The 13,440-nt window shown below is 38.3% G+C and overlaps 1 pseudogene across 1 annotated transcript; it reads right to left on the bottom strand.

The window, feature by feature from the left end:
• Positions 1-2,431: 2,431 nt before the first annotated feature.
• On the bottom strand, positions 2,432-3,522 carry LOC103740880 (annotated as a pseudogene). The gene has a single exon (XR_001872650.2). The product of XR_001872650.2 is annotated as a guanine nucleotide-binding protein G(I)/G(S)/G(T) subunit beta-1 pseudogene (transcript).
• Positions 3,523-13,440: the final 9,918 nt, after the last annotated feature.

Genomic DNA, 13,440 nt, shown 5'->3' with positions numbered 1-13,440 from the left:
TGAGTGCTAGGATGAAAGGTGTGCACCACCATGCTCAGGCAGACTACAATTTGAATAAATTGTATCAGCAATGAGTATCAGGACAAACTGAAGTCCTTGGGATAATCAGGAGCTCTCTGCATGTTGGTGCCTTGATGCATTCACTAGGTGGTCAGATGAGAGGTCAGTGGGGCTGGTGATAGTTCCATTGTAGTGTTAGACATCCATATCTTTATTGGATCCAAGTAAAGGAATTGTGCTCTTTCCTTTGTATGGTATATCAAATAAGTTCTTGAGCCTGGTTTCCTGATAAGATTTTAATACACTCATGTACCTGTACAGTCCCAACATGCTCTGATAAATTTATATATTTATAACCTTTCTAGTCCCAATAATAATTCATTCTTTCAGTCTGTGCCAAAGGTGTACCTGATAGATGGCATGGTTCACATATCTACCAAAGCACAGAGTTATCTTCCATCCTCAAAAGGAATCAAAAGTTGCTTATTAGATGGACCCTCTCAGGACAAGTCACAGTAAAAAAAAAAAAAAAAACTATTATTTTATACAATATGGAGTAACATAGGCAGAGCACAGCCTGATCTAAGAACTGTGGCTCATACCTATACGTTCAGCACGTGGGAGGCTAAGGCAGGAGAATTTTGTGAATTTGAGGTCAACCTGGGCTATTTTTTCCCCTCATGTCAAACTGCTTTATTACATCTTAAATAACAGTACAGCTTAATATGGTTTCTACCTTGCATCCAGCCCCCTTGCAGTACCCAGACTTCAAAATTAAATACAAAAGGTGAGAAGGGCACAGGTGCAGAGCTCTACAGAGTCATTTGGTGGAGAGAGAAGAAGGGGCTTCACTGTGTTCTCTTTGCCAGGTCCAGGCCTACTGCACAGTCAACAGCACAGTTTTGTACAGGACACTGCTGAAAACAGGATGGCGAAGCTGCTACTGCTGCCTGAAGGGTGCAGGTTACAGGGATAGGAGGTGGAAGGTGAGGGTCACAGGGTGCAGGATATGGGGTTGGGGGCCCATAGAACACTGCTGTCCAAATGCTGCTGCTGAAGACGGCTTGAGATGAAAACCACAAAGATCTGCATGGTGTAAAAAGGATCTGCCTCAGACGCAAAAGGCTGTTCATGGAGGCAGGTATCTAGAAAGTGGCAAAGAGGCAGCAGGCGGCTCCCCTAACCGGACTCTAACAGCGATCATTCCCAACAGGACTGTTTTATTTGTCTTTAAAGTAAAGTAAACTGACGTATCCTACTACTCAAGCGTGTAGAGTGCTTGCTGCTTCCGATATACATGCAGAGTAGCAACAGTAATGGACAGAGCCGCCACAGTTACAACTTTAAGGTTATTTTTTAAAAGAAAAAGAACATCTAAGGACTGAGTCTTATGTGCACTTTAGAGCATTTCTACAGCATGTGATTTTAAGAGTAAACCCACCCAATAGGGCAAACAATCAAACTGTTTAAAATTTAACTTAAAAAGTTTGAGATCATTATTTCCAAACATTGATTTGTACATTGTTTCATACACAAATAACCAACTGACTATCCACGCACAGGACAAGCATCTCTCTGGAAAACAAGCCCCTGACAGCAGGGGTGGATGGCTAGTGTCACATGACTACAAACTTTCCTTCAGCTTCACAGGAAACCCAAGGTAAGAGCAGAAACTAGGTGGTTGTAGGACATGTCAGAAGGGATGGATGCCAGGTGTGAGTTCACTGCTCAGCAAAGGGGAAGGACTCTAACCAAGCACTGGTGGCCACCACAACATGTACTTGACTACTTTATTTCTGAATTTTTCTCTTCTATGCCATGTTTGTGCACAACAGTCATCTGTGACATGAAACAAAAATAAAGAGCCAGGGACAGAACTGAGTCACTGACAGGTCAGACTGCCATTTGCTCTGGTTCTGTTAACTACTGAACATAAAGGAATATATATAAGAAGGAAATGTGAGAATGTTTCCAAAATCCTGCTATCAATGACTTGATATTTAGAAACAATTACAAGATAACAAAGTCCCCAACTTGTTTTGCATGAATGCCACAAAACAAGATCACTGATCTAAATTGGAGTGAACTGGTGAGGAGGCATGTCTGTCTCAGTCACACTCAGGTTACCTTCTGGTTAACATTTTTTATTGTGGTATTTCCTTTTAAGATTCACCCAAGACAAAAAAGAAAACAAATGGCCCCGGGAGGAATGCACAGTCTGCTTATTTACAGCACAGAGCCTTCTCTTAGTGGGAATTGTGCTCTTGGTTTCAGCAATAAGTGAATTTAAAAAAAAGAGCTTGCCCTTTAGAAGTTCTGAGGGGAGGGGTGGGTGTCCACTTTAGTAAGGTTGGCTAGGCTATGCTATCCCTGTAATGCTTTAAGGTTGGAATGGTCTTCCAGGCACCATGGCATCCACCTGCTACTGGCCTTAGTTCCAGATCTTGAGGAAGCTGTCCCAGGATCCTGTTGCCACAACCATGCCATCATCAGTCACCCCCAAGCAGCTGAGCAGTTGTTGTGTCCAGCTAAGACATCTGCCCGGTCAGCTTTGAGTGCATCCCAGAAGTTGCAGTTGAAGTTGTGGTACCCAGTGAGGAGGAGGCATCCACTCTTGGAGAAGGAGACAGAGGTGATCCTGCAGATTATGTTGTCATGGGAGTAAGTCATGAGCTCCTGGTCTGCACGGAGATCAAACAGCCTGCAGGTGGCATCATCTGAGCCAGTGGCAAAGGCATTGTTTTTGGGAAAGAAACAGATGCCATTGATGTCAGACTCGTGGCCTGTGAAGGTCTGCCGGCACATCCCTTTTGGGACATCCCAGAGCTTGGCTGAAGCATCACAAGCACCAGAAACAAACAGTCTGGTGTTGGGAGCCAGAGACAGACTCATGACATCTCCAGTGTGTCCAGTAAACGGTGGTTGTCTGCTGGCCCGTTTCAATGCCCCACAGGCACACGTGGTGTCTGCAGAGCTGGTGACGATCTGATTGTCATCCAGGAACTGGAAGCAGGATAGATAACCTGTATGTCCTGCTAGCTCATGACTCACATGCACATTCCCTTCACCAGTTTTCAGACTGTAAGTGGAACAGATATTATCCAGGCCATCACAGGCCAAGTAATTCCCAGAAGGAGCGTATTCACAGGTCATGACCCAGAAGGAGTACAGAGGGATGGAATGAACCTTGTTTGTGGTGTAGCTGTCCCAGATGATGAGTTTCCCATCCTGAGAAGCACTGACAAGGAGCCTGGAGTCTGTGCCCCAGTGCATGGCATAAATCTTGGCCAGGTGCCCCCTCAGCGTTCACCTGGTGCACATCTGGATTCTTCCTACTGGGTCAATGTTGTATGTAATCTGAGAGAGAGAGTTGCCTCTGCACATGCTTTTCGAGCATCTCTAATTTGGTTCTTCAGTTGCTCGGCCTCCTGTCGCAGCTGGTCAAGCTCACTCATCTTTAGGTCTCAGTGCTTTCCACACTCCTCAGAACCCACAATCTTAATTTGGGTGTCTCTGGCCTTGTTGTCCACACTTGAAAGTCTATCTCGCCATCAACCAGCCTGGCGCCCAAACTGGGCCCATGGGCAGGAGCCTACGAGACTGGTCTGGTCACGCGCGGCTGCTCCAGTCCAGGCTTGCTGCCCTCGCGGTCGGCGCCAGCAACCGCTGCCCGCTCCAACCTGGACTATTTAATGAATTTCAAGCAAGCCTGAGCTAGCTATAGAGTGAAATTCTGTCTCAAAAGAAACCAACCAAAGACATTCTTTATTGTCCTCTTTATGAAGCTCCCTCATGCAGCAGAAGTCCAGGAAAACAAAAGTTCACAAATGGCCAAAGGGTAGCGATCAAGAGTCTGCTGAATGTTGGTCCTTTGACAGACTCCTTTATTAAACTTCACACACCCAAGGCTCAGGAACCATCATGGCAGAGGGGGCAGAAAGTTGGAAGAGTCAGGGAGGAAGTGCATGACCGTATGGAAACAGAGTTCTACAAACTCCTGGAAACCTGCTCATATGATTCTATGGCAATGGTGTCAGCATGCACAGGTCCCCTGCAAACTCAGGCAGCCAAAAACCCAGCATAGAACTGGGAAAATGAACAGCAGACCCCAGTCTTATATGAAGAAATATTGGCAACTGATTGCTGCTAGATGAGGAACAGCTTATCTTCTTAAAATAAGGGGCTTTAGATGGGCTGGCTAGACCTCAGTGGTGGACTTGCACTGAGAAACGGCTGGGGACACTGAAAACAGAGTGGGCCTTAACAGGGTTGATAGTGTATATGGGCTACAGTGGCGGCAGAATATGGGAAGGTAATAGTGGGGATGGGGGTATAAAGATGATTGTTTGAGCTGTTCTGTATGAAAAACACACACACACATACAAAAATAATTTCTAAAACCCAAAAAACAAATAAAAAACAAAATACCTATTGCCATCAAATACTGAACATTACAGCATAAATTTATTACATTATTTCATTTAAAATAGCATTGAAATAAAGATATACTTATTTCTGACATTTTTCTTAGCACAAATTCTGATAATGTGATATGGGAAAGGGGAAATATTTATTTTTAAAGTTCACTATTATATATTGTCAAAATTTTGTTATAAAAGTTTAAACAGATTTGCATTCTTACCAACAATATAAAAGATTGCCTACTACAGAACAAAAATAAACTATGCAGTCATAGTGATCTACAACAATGATTATTATTATACAGAGTACTGAACCTTAGGCCTTAGGATTGACAGGCAAATGGTCTAACACTGAGCTTTATCTTCATATCTTCTCTTCTTTTCTTTTTTCCTTTTTTTTTTTACCTTTTCTGAGACAAGTCTCAAAACAAAGCTCAGTCTGGCATTGAATCCATGACCCTTCTGCCTCAACCTCCCTGAGTGCTATGCTGCCTGCTTTAGTACTATTTTTATTGCAATTGTAAGTGTACAGATCCAAGCAACATCAAAAACAATAATTTAACTGATATTATAGATTTTTTTGTTTCTTAAAATCAAAATAGTTTAAATGTTCATTTTGTATTTGTTTCTATTTTATATACCATTCTATCTTTTTATTGTTTTTTTCTTCTTGAAATGTCTTATTATTTTCCTAATTTACTTTTAAGTGATGTAGATATAGAATGAGATGGAAAATTTTAAAATATTAACATATTCAATATATTTAGCATGAGAAAATGTAACCATTAGTTTACTATACTCAGAATAAATAGCTCTCCAAGTTTATTATTTCCATTTAAACTTGGATGAATGGGTTCAGCAAGACGGCTCTGTGCTTAAGGGCTCTTGCTGCCAAGACTGACAACCTGAGTTTGATCCCAGGGACTCACATGTAAGAAGGATAGGCCCGACTCCAGAAGTTGTTCTCGGACCTCTACATATACTACATAGCACCTGTGCACCTACACACATGCAAGCACACACACACACACACACACACACACACACTAATTAATTAATTAATTAATTAAAATCAAGTTGAACTGTCCTGCCAGCCTTGGTCCCAGGTGTGCTCCAATTCTTACCTCACATCTGGGTTGTGACTAGCTTCCTAACCCAGACTAGATAAAAACCCTACCATAGAACCCTGAATCCCTCCCCAGGTGGTCCCCTCACTGACAGCCTCCCAGCCTCTGGATCAGGGGGACAGACCTGCTCAGCTGGGACTCTGGTAAGTCTGATTCTGCCCACCACATCTCTACTCCATTCTTCTCATCCACCCCACCCTGTCCCCTGCCAGCCTTGGAATCAGGTGGGCTCCAATACCTTCACCTCAGATCCCTGGACTAGCTTCGTAACCCATACTAGTTAAACTCCCTAGCAGAGACTCCACTGGCTTCTGATCTGTCTGACACAACCCAGCCCTCCTACAAACTTGACCAGCTTACCTGCTCCCACTACCCTTTTCCACCATCCACCCAGACCAGTCTGCTACCCTGAAAGAACCTGAAACCCCCACCAATTTTTTTTCCATACCTGAACATCAAGTAACCAAACTACATAAACAATATTAACAAAACCAAAATTAACTTGAACAAAAGCAGAATAGAAGTTCCTGTTGGATGCATAACCAACAAAGAATATCCATATGCCAAAACAGCAATACAAAAACACAAAGAATATGAAAAGCCAAGAGAACTGTTGGAGATTGATTGCTACTGGGTGAGGGAGAGTATGCCTTACATAAGCTTTCTACATGGGCTGACTAGACTCCAGTGGATGAATTTACACTGAAGGACACATGGGTACAAATGCTTGACTGGATAGGACTTAACATGCATGGTGAAATACATGACATCCGGTGGTGGGATGGGGGAGGTATGGCTGGGGGAAGGGGTCTAAATTTGATTAAGAATTGTTGCATGAAATTACAAAAGCTCAATAAAATATATTTTAAAAATTATAAAAATACAAAAAAAACTTGAATTGTGGATTGTTGAGTACATAAATTTTTTATAGTATAGCTTTTATGTCTTTTATGGCTTATTTCTTTAATTTATACTTACATATTATATTACATATCAATATGAAATTGATATTTATGAATTCATATAAAATACAAAATATGCTTAAGTACTTATAAATATTTTAACAATTCCCAACACTATTCAAGATAAGCAGCATTTTCTCTATTGAATTAATATTACACTAGCCTACAAATTAACCTTGATAAGTGTGTGGATGTTTTTATTTCATGAGTTATTCCTTCTGTATTCAGGTAATTAGTGCTATATTTGAATTATGTTTTCAATATTCTTTAAATATTTCATAGTGCAAGTCTATACAGAGTAACAGTTGAAACTTTTGATAAATATGTGTTCCTTTACTGAAATATTTGGGCATATTTTGAAAAGATAAAATAGTCTTCTATATTTTATATAATTGTGCTAATTTAGAACAATGACACATGTGTAGAATACCCCTAACCTTAAACTCACTCATCGCCCTCATATGCCTTAGCTTGGTGGAAGGAAAGAAACTACTCTCACAATCTTTCCTCTGAGTTCCACAAGAGCACTACGGCATCCGTGGCTACACAGACAGAGAGACAGACAGACAGACAGACACACACACACACACACACACACACACTCACACACACACACTCCATAAATAAATAATAAATGTAACCAAAATCTAAAAATAAATATAAATATTTATGTGATAATTATGTTACTTCAATAAACAGTCACATGCAGCTCTCATGCTAAACTTTCCCACATACTTGGAGTAAATTTCAGTTTAAGAAAACTAATTTTAATAAGGGCTTTACAAGTTAGATTTATTGATGTTTAATTAACAAATACATGTTTCCATATAATTATTACCGAAATTAAAATATGATAGTTTTTCATCACATGTAATAGTTCTGTGTTATGCATTGGACTCGATTACCATCTTCCTTTCTCTTGCAAGTACTGAAAGCATTTTCCAGACTATATGATATGTATCTTGTTCAGTCTGATATCATTCATTTAGTTTCATGAAACTTGGAATCATTTTTCCTGTTCATGGAAACTCTAAGACAGAATTAACTTAATAAAGATCTGATAATTTGTTTTTACATCAAATAACTGATGGGAATTTGTGTTATTTCCTGATCTGCACAGCATAAATTTAGCAAATACAAGACTTTTGATAGAAACTTTGTATGAACTTTTGCTTCCATTTTTCTTAGATATATATTTTAAAGTAAGATTGCTTAATCATATCACAAGTGAAAATTTTACCTGTGATTTTCAAATTTCCAAACTCGCTGAAATATTTTCTTTTTCCCACCTTAAAGGATAAACATTGCAGTTGCATCACAACTTCTCATGACTTTGCTATGTCAATCTTTTATTTTAAAATAAAATTTTACCATTCTAACCCCTGTATAGATATCTCATTTTTATTATTTTAATAATATATAATTCACATTTTATTTCATTCCTTAATCTCAGTGTATAATTCAAAGGATTTTATTTGTTTAAAGACATGTAAAACAACAGTCAGTTAATTATAGAATATTTTAATTAGTTAAAAAAATTCCCATACTTTTTGCCTCACAATTGCTTATCCACTCATCCTCACTCTTGGGGTTAATGATTGATAATCTACTTTCTGCTAGTATAGTTTGATTATACTTTTACTTGATCTTTTATGACTGATTTCTTTCATCTACAATTTTTTTAAAATACTATATTATTTATTTATTTTATGTGTATGAGTTTGTTGCCTCCATGTTTGTAAGTACTTCCATGTGGGTTCTGGGAACTGAACCCAGGTCCTCTGCAAGAGCAGTCAGTGTGCTTAACTGCTGAGCCATCTTTTCAGCCTCTCATCTATAATTTTTTTAAGTTTAGCAATTTTATAGCATGTATCCCTATTTCATTCCTTTTTATGGTCAAATACTATTCAATTACATAAATACTATATTTTTATGTTCATTTGTCAAGTCATGAGCATTAGGACTATTCATGTATTTGGCTATTAAGACTGTTCCTGTGAATATTTTACACACAAGTCTTGTGTGGAAACGTGTTTTTTATTTCTCTAAAGCTCAAACTTCTTTTAATAAAGATTGTTTTTAGGGTACTTTTACAGAATACACTCTTTCCTTCTTAACCCTTACTCTTGCACGTGCACTGCTTCCTTACGATCAACATTCACATGTGAGTGACATTTTGTTATAAGCTTACTATAGTACAGTTTAAATTGCTTCTCATTATTGCACAAAGTCTGCTAGTCACCTTAGGTGATGTGTAATCTGTAACTTTGGGCAAATCTATAAGGACAAATAGCAATTATTATAATTTCGTAGAGAATTTTTTACTGCATTTAAAAAAATCTCTGTGCTTCATCTATTCATCACCACTCCCATAACCTCTGACAAGCATGATTTTTTTACAATGTTCATAATTTCAACGTTCTAGAATGTCGTATAGTTGGAACTGTATGGCCTTTTGATAGTATCTTCTTTAACGTTGCCATCTGTTTTTATGGTTTCTCCATGTCAGTTCACACAGTCATTTATATTTGTCTTCTTACCAATTATAGTGCTTGTTATTTCTTTCTGTAGATTTATACTTCCATCTGGTATTATTTTTCCTTTACACTATTGACTTCCTTCTAGATTTTTTGTAGTTTATGTCTTCTTGGGATAAAATCAATTTTCATTTATTTTATAAGTTATCAATTCTCCTTTGTGTTGAAAGATATTATCAACAGATATGTGGTTTTTCATAGGCTGATTTTTCAATATTTGGAAGATTTCATCAGTGCCATATTTTGAGTCTTCTGCTGCATCTGCTGTGAGCTCAGTTGTTTATTAAGATTTTCTTCTGAACACAGTAGATTATTTTTCTTTTGATGCTTATAAGATCATCTCTCTGTATTCATATGCCAACACATAAATATAAACTTTCCCTTTTTGCATTTGTGTTAAACATTTTAAAGCTACAAGTTAATCTGTAAATTTTATTTATGGAAAAGTGTCATCTGTGTTTTCTTCAAATATTTTATCTGTCTTCTCTTTTTCCTTTGCTTTTCATTCTACAAAAACTTCTATTAAATTGTTTATTGCTATCTCATAAGGCATCAAGACTCTGTTTGTGCTCTTGTTCTATTCATAAACCAGTAACTTCTAATATCTTCAATTTAATTTCCTCTTTCATTTAGCTCAATTTACCATTAAACTCAGCACAGTTTTAAAAAATATTCTATGTATATTTTTATTTTATGTGTATGAATGTATTGCCTGCATGTATCTAAGTGCAACTATGGTGTGCAATGCCCGTGGACGTCAGAAAAGGGTGTCAGAGATCCTGGAAATTGAGATACAACAGTTATTAGCTGCCATGTTGGTGCTGTATATCGAACCCAGTCCTCTGCAAGAGCAGCCAGTGTTTTTAACCATTGAACCACGTTGTTCTTTTGTTGACTCTCATGTTGTTCATTTTTATGATTTGACTTTGCTGATATTATTTATATGCTTATATTTCATTACTAATTCTGTACAATTCAAGAACATTTTATCTCTTTTCATGTGTGTAACTACTAATTTTGATATCTGTTATATTTGATTTTACTGATTTCAATTTTTCCATTTTGTATGTGTATAAGCATATGTTTCTGTATGAATGTTTACATGTTTATGGTTGCACATGTATATGTGTGTGATCATACAAGTGGATACCCAAAGTTGATATCCAAAATATCCCTTACACTTTGTTCATTGAGGCATGGTCTCTCAGTCATACACACAGTCCACTGATATGTCTGTTCTTACCAGCCAGCTTCTTCAGGGAGTTCACTGTGTTCAGCATTAAAAACTGGGGTTAAAGGTTGGCTCCAATGTCCACACAGCGTTTTTTTTTTTTTTATTTGAATTTTAGAGCAGTCATATAACAAATATTAATCAAATTTGGACCCCTTATCTCTTCCATGGCCCCATACATGCCCACCGGATTTCATGCATTCTGTCATATATGTAAGCCCTATCCTGTCAAGTATCTGCACCCAGATGTACCTCTGTGCAAGCTCATCCACTGAGGCCCAGTCAGCCCATCTAGAGCCACTCCCTTAAAGAAGATCTACTCTCCCTCACCCTGCAATTATCAGTTGCCAATAGTTTCTTCAGCTATGGTTTGTGCCTGCTGCCCATATCCCCAGTTTTATGCTGGGATTTTGTCTGATTGTGTTAGCATGACTGTTGTGAATGCTGTCACTATTGTTCCAAGTTCATAAGAACAAGTTCCCAGAGGCCTGAAAGCCTCTGTTTTATGGTCATGCACCAAACCTGGACCTTACAATCTTTCTGCCTCCCTCTTCCTCAATGGTCCCTGAGCCATGGGTGATTGAGGCTTAATATAGTAATTCTATCCAGGAACATACACTTAGCAGTCTGTTCTCTAAGACTTGGCCAGTTGTGGCCTTCTGTGTTCATCACACACTGTTGTATGGGGAAGCTTCGTTGGTGAGAGTTGAAGGATGTATTAGTATTCTCTTGAACTCTGTTCCACTATGTTCCATGAGACAAATGTAGATGTTCTACTGTAGATGTGTCACTGATGGCTGGGCATCTCTCAGACACATTCTCTACATTGACTAGTTGTGGAACTCTGTAATATGCTCCATCTGTTGGAAAAAGAAGCTTCTTTGATGAGTGGTGTACATTATACATGTCTGTAAATATATGGATGCATATCTAATATACAGTAAGAGATGTCATCTGTCTAGAGATATGACAGAGATAAGGTGTTCTCTAAGAATTATGAAATTTTCAATATTTGTTATATGATTGCACCTCTCCAGCCATGTGTGTTTGGCTGTTTACAGTGCTGCACATGAGTTCCTTCCGATTAGGGGGCTTTAATTCCAAGTAGATAGCTGTTGACTACCCTCTAGATAACATTGTCAACACTGCACCAATAGAGATAGTTTGCTGTGTCAGTTGTTGTGGTTCTTAGGCTCTAAATCTGGGGTTGGACTATTGATTGATTTTTCTCCCTTAGCTTACATAGTATACTCCAGATGTATGAGAGCTAGTCTTCAGAGAGTAGGCTTCCTGATAAGTTCCAGGCTTATTGCTCCAAACCCTGTGTCCAAAATATGTCCTGTTTTCAGCAATATGGTCTTATTTTTGAGTTCTCCCATCCAGCTATTAAGTAGGTTCTTCACATTTGAATTCTGATCCTCATGCTGGTGTGAGTTGTGTTTTAAACATTGAGACATCTCCTCAGCCTTTGACTTCATTCTTTTGCTATATCATTTTATTTTTCCATTTTTTTATGTCTTGTCAGTAGTTTTTAAATTTATTTTTATTTTATGTGTATGAGTGTTATGTCTGCACATAAATGTACCTGTGTCATGCAGTACCCGCAGAGGACAGAAGAGGGTTTCAGATCCCCTGGAAATGGAGTTATGGACTGCTGTTAGCTGCCATGAGGGTGCTGAGATTTGAAGCCAGGTCTTCTACAAGAACAACAAATACTCTTAACCGCTGAGCCATTGCTCCAGCCCCAGTCACTATTTTTTATCTTTTAGGATAGAGATAGTAGGCGATACATTATGTAATGCAGGATCTCAGCTATGTGCCCTGACAAAAAGTTTGTCTTTCGCTTGACAAACAATTGTGTTATTTATATTCAGTACTCTAACTCTGTCTCTACTGTAGTGACTACCTGATGTTGCTGTCATTCTGATTGTGTCCAGGACTTGCTTTGCCCAAGAATCTGGGAGTCACCTTTCTATATATGTGGTTTGTTGATAATTTAATTATGTGAAAAAGTAGCTCAAGATATTTTTGGTTTCAATCTTCTTTGTCCTTTTTCCAGACCTTGTCTTTTGAGTTTTCTAGCTACCTTTCTCACTAAACTCTTCCTCTAATACCATTACACAGCAAGACTAATGCTTTTAAATTCTATTCTATATACCAGATTTTTATATATTCATGGAATTTAATTCATTCATAATAGCAAATAAAATGACATTTTCACAAAAATTGATAGAATTTGAAAATATTATATTATTAAGTGAGGTCACTAAGGATCAGAAAGACAAATAGCATGTCATTGCTCATGTGTAGACAGTACCTTCTAATTTTTATTTTTAATATTTTTACATTAGCTTTGTGTATATGTGTTTGTGTGTGTGTGTGTGTGTGTGTGTATGTGTGTGTGTAAACAGTGTACATCTAGAGATCTGAGGAAAATGTGTGAGAGTTATCTCTCTTCATTCAACATCTGAACACAAGGTGTCAACTCAGAGAGTCAGGCTTGGCTGGAGGTGCATTTACCCACTAAGCCATATCAGTGTCTATCTATTTTTCAAATATATGTATTTATGTGAAAGTGAGTGGGGCATGGAGGCCATGAAACTTGACAAAGGCCCATGAGATGGGGAAGAAGAATTTAAAGGAGGGGTAGATGGGATAATAGAACTTACATGTTATGGAAATGAAAAGGTAATAATGGAGGTAGAAGATTGTAAGTGAAGTTGAGCAATAAAATGGGGGAAGGAGCTAAGAATGCATGAAAATGCCATAATGACTTGGTCCTATTAGTCCCAATGTGGGCCTAGGCCCCCTTGTCATTACACGAGAGCATGCACCTAGCTCGGTAAGATAGTCAGACCCTGCCCACTGGGTCATCATCAGCCTGCTTTGATATCAGCCCAATTTGTGCTGTTCAAAGATTCATATCTACCATGCTTAGCTAAAACAAAACAAAACAAAAACAAAAACCTTTCTACCTGGTACTTATCATCCTGCCTTGAGACTAGGCCCATTCATGCTCTTGAAGATTTCCAGAGTAGCCTGCCAACTAACTATTCATGAATACCTGATAAGAAAGCAACCAAGCTACATCAAAATCACACTTCAGCTCAACGAAGGGAGGCTAGAATTTCATATCAGGCAAAAAACAAACAAAAGGAATTC

This window comes from Nannospalax galili, unplaced genomic scaffold (assembly GCF_000622305.1).
Source record: "Nannospalax galili isolate Female #2095 unplaced genomic scaffold, S.galili_v1.0 scaffold641, whole genome shotgun sequence".
NCBI lineage: Eukaryota > Metazoa > Chordata > Mammalia > Rodentia > Spalacidae > Nannospalax > Nannospalax galili.
Note: the sequence above shows the minus strand (reverse complement) of the source record. Positions and strands in the feature narration are given on the sequence as shown.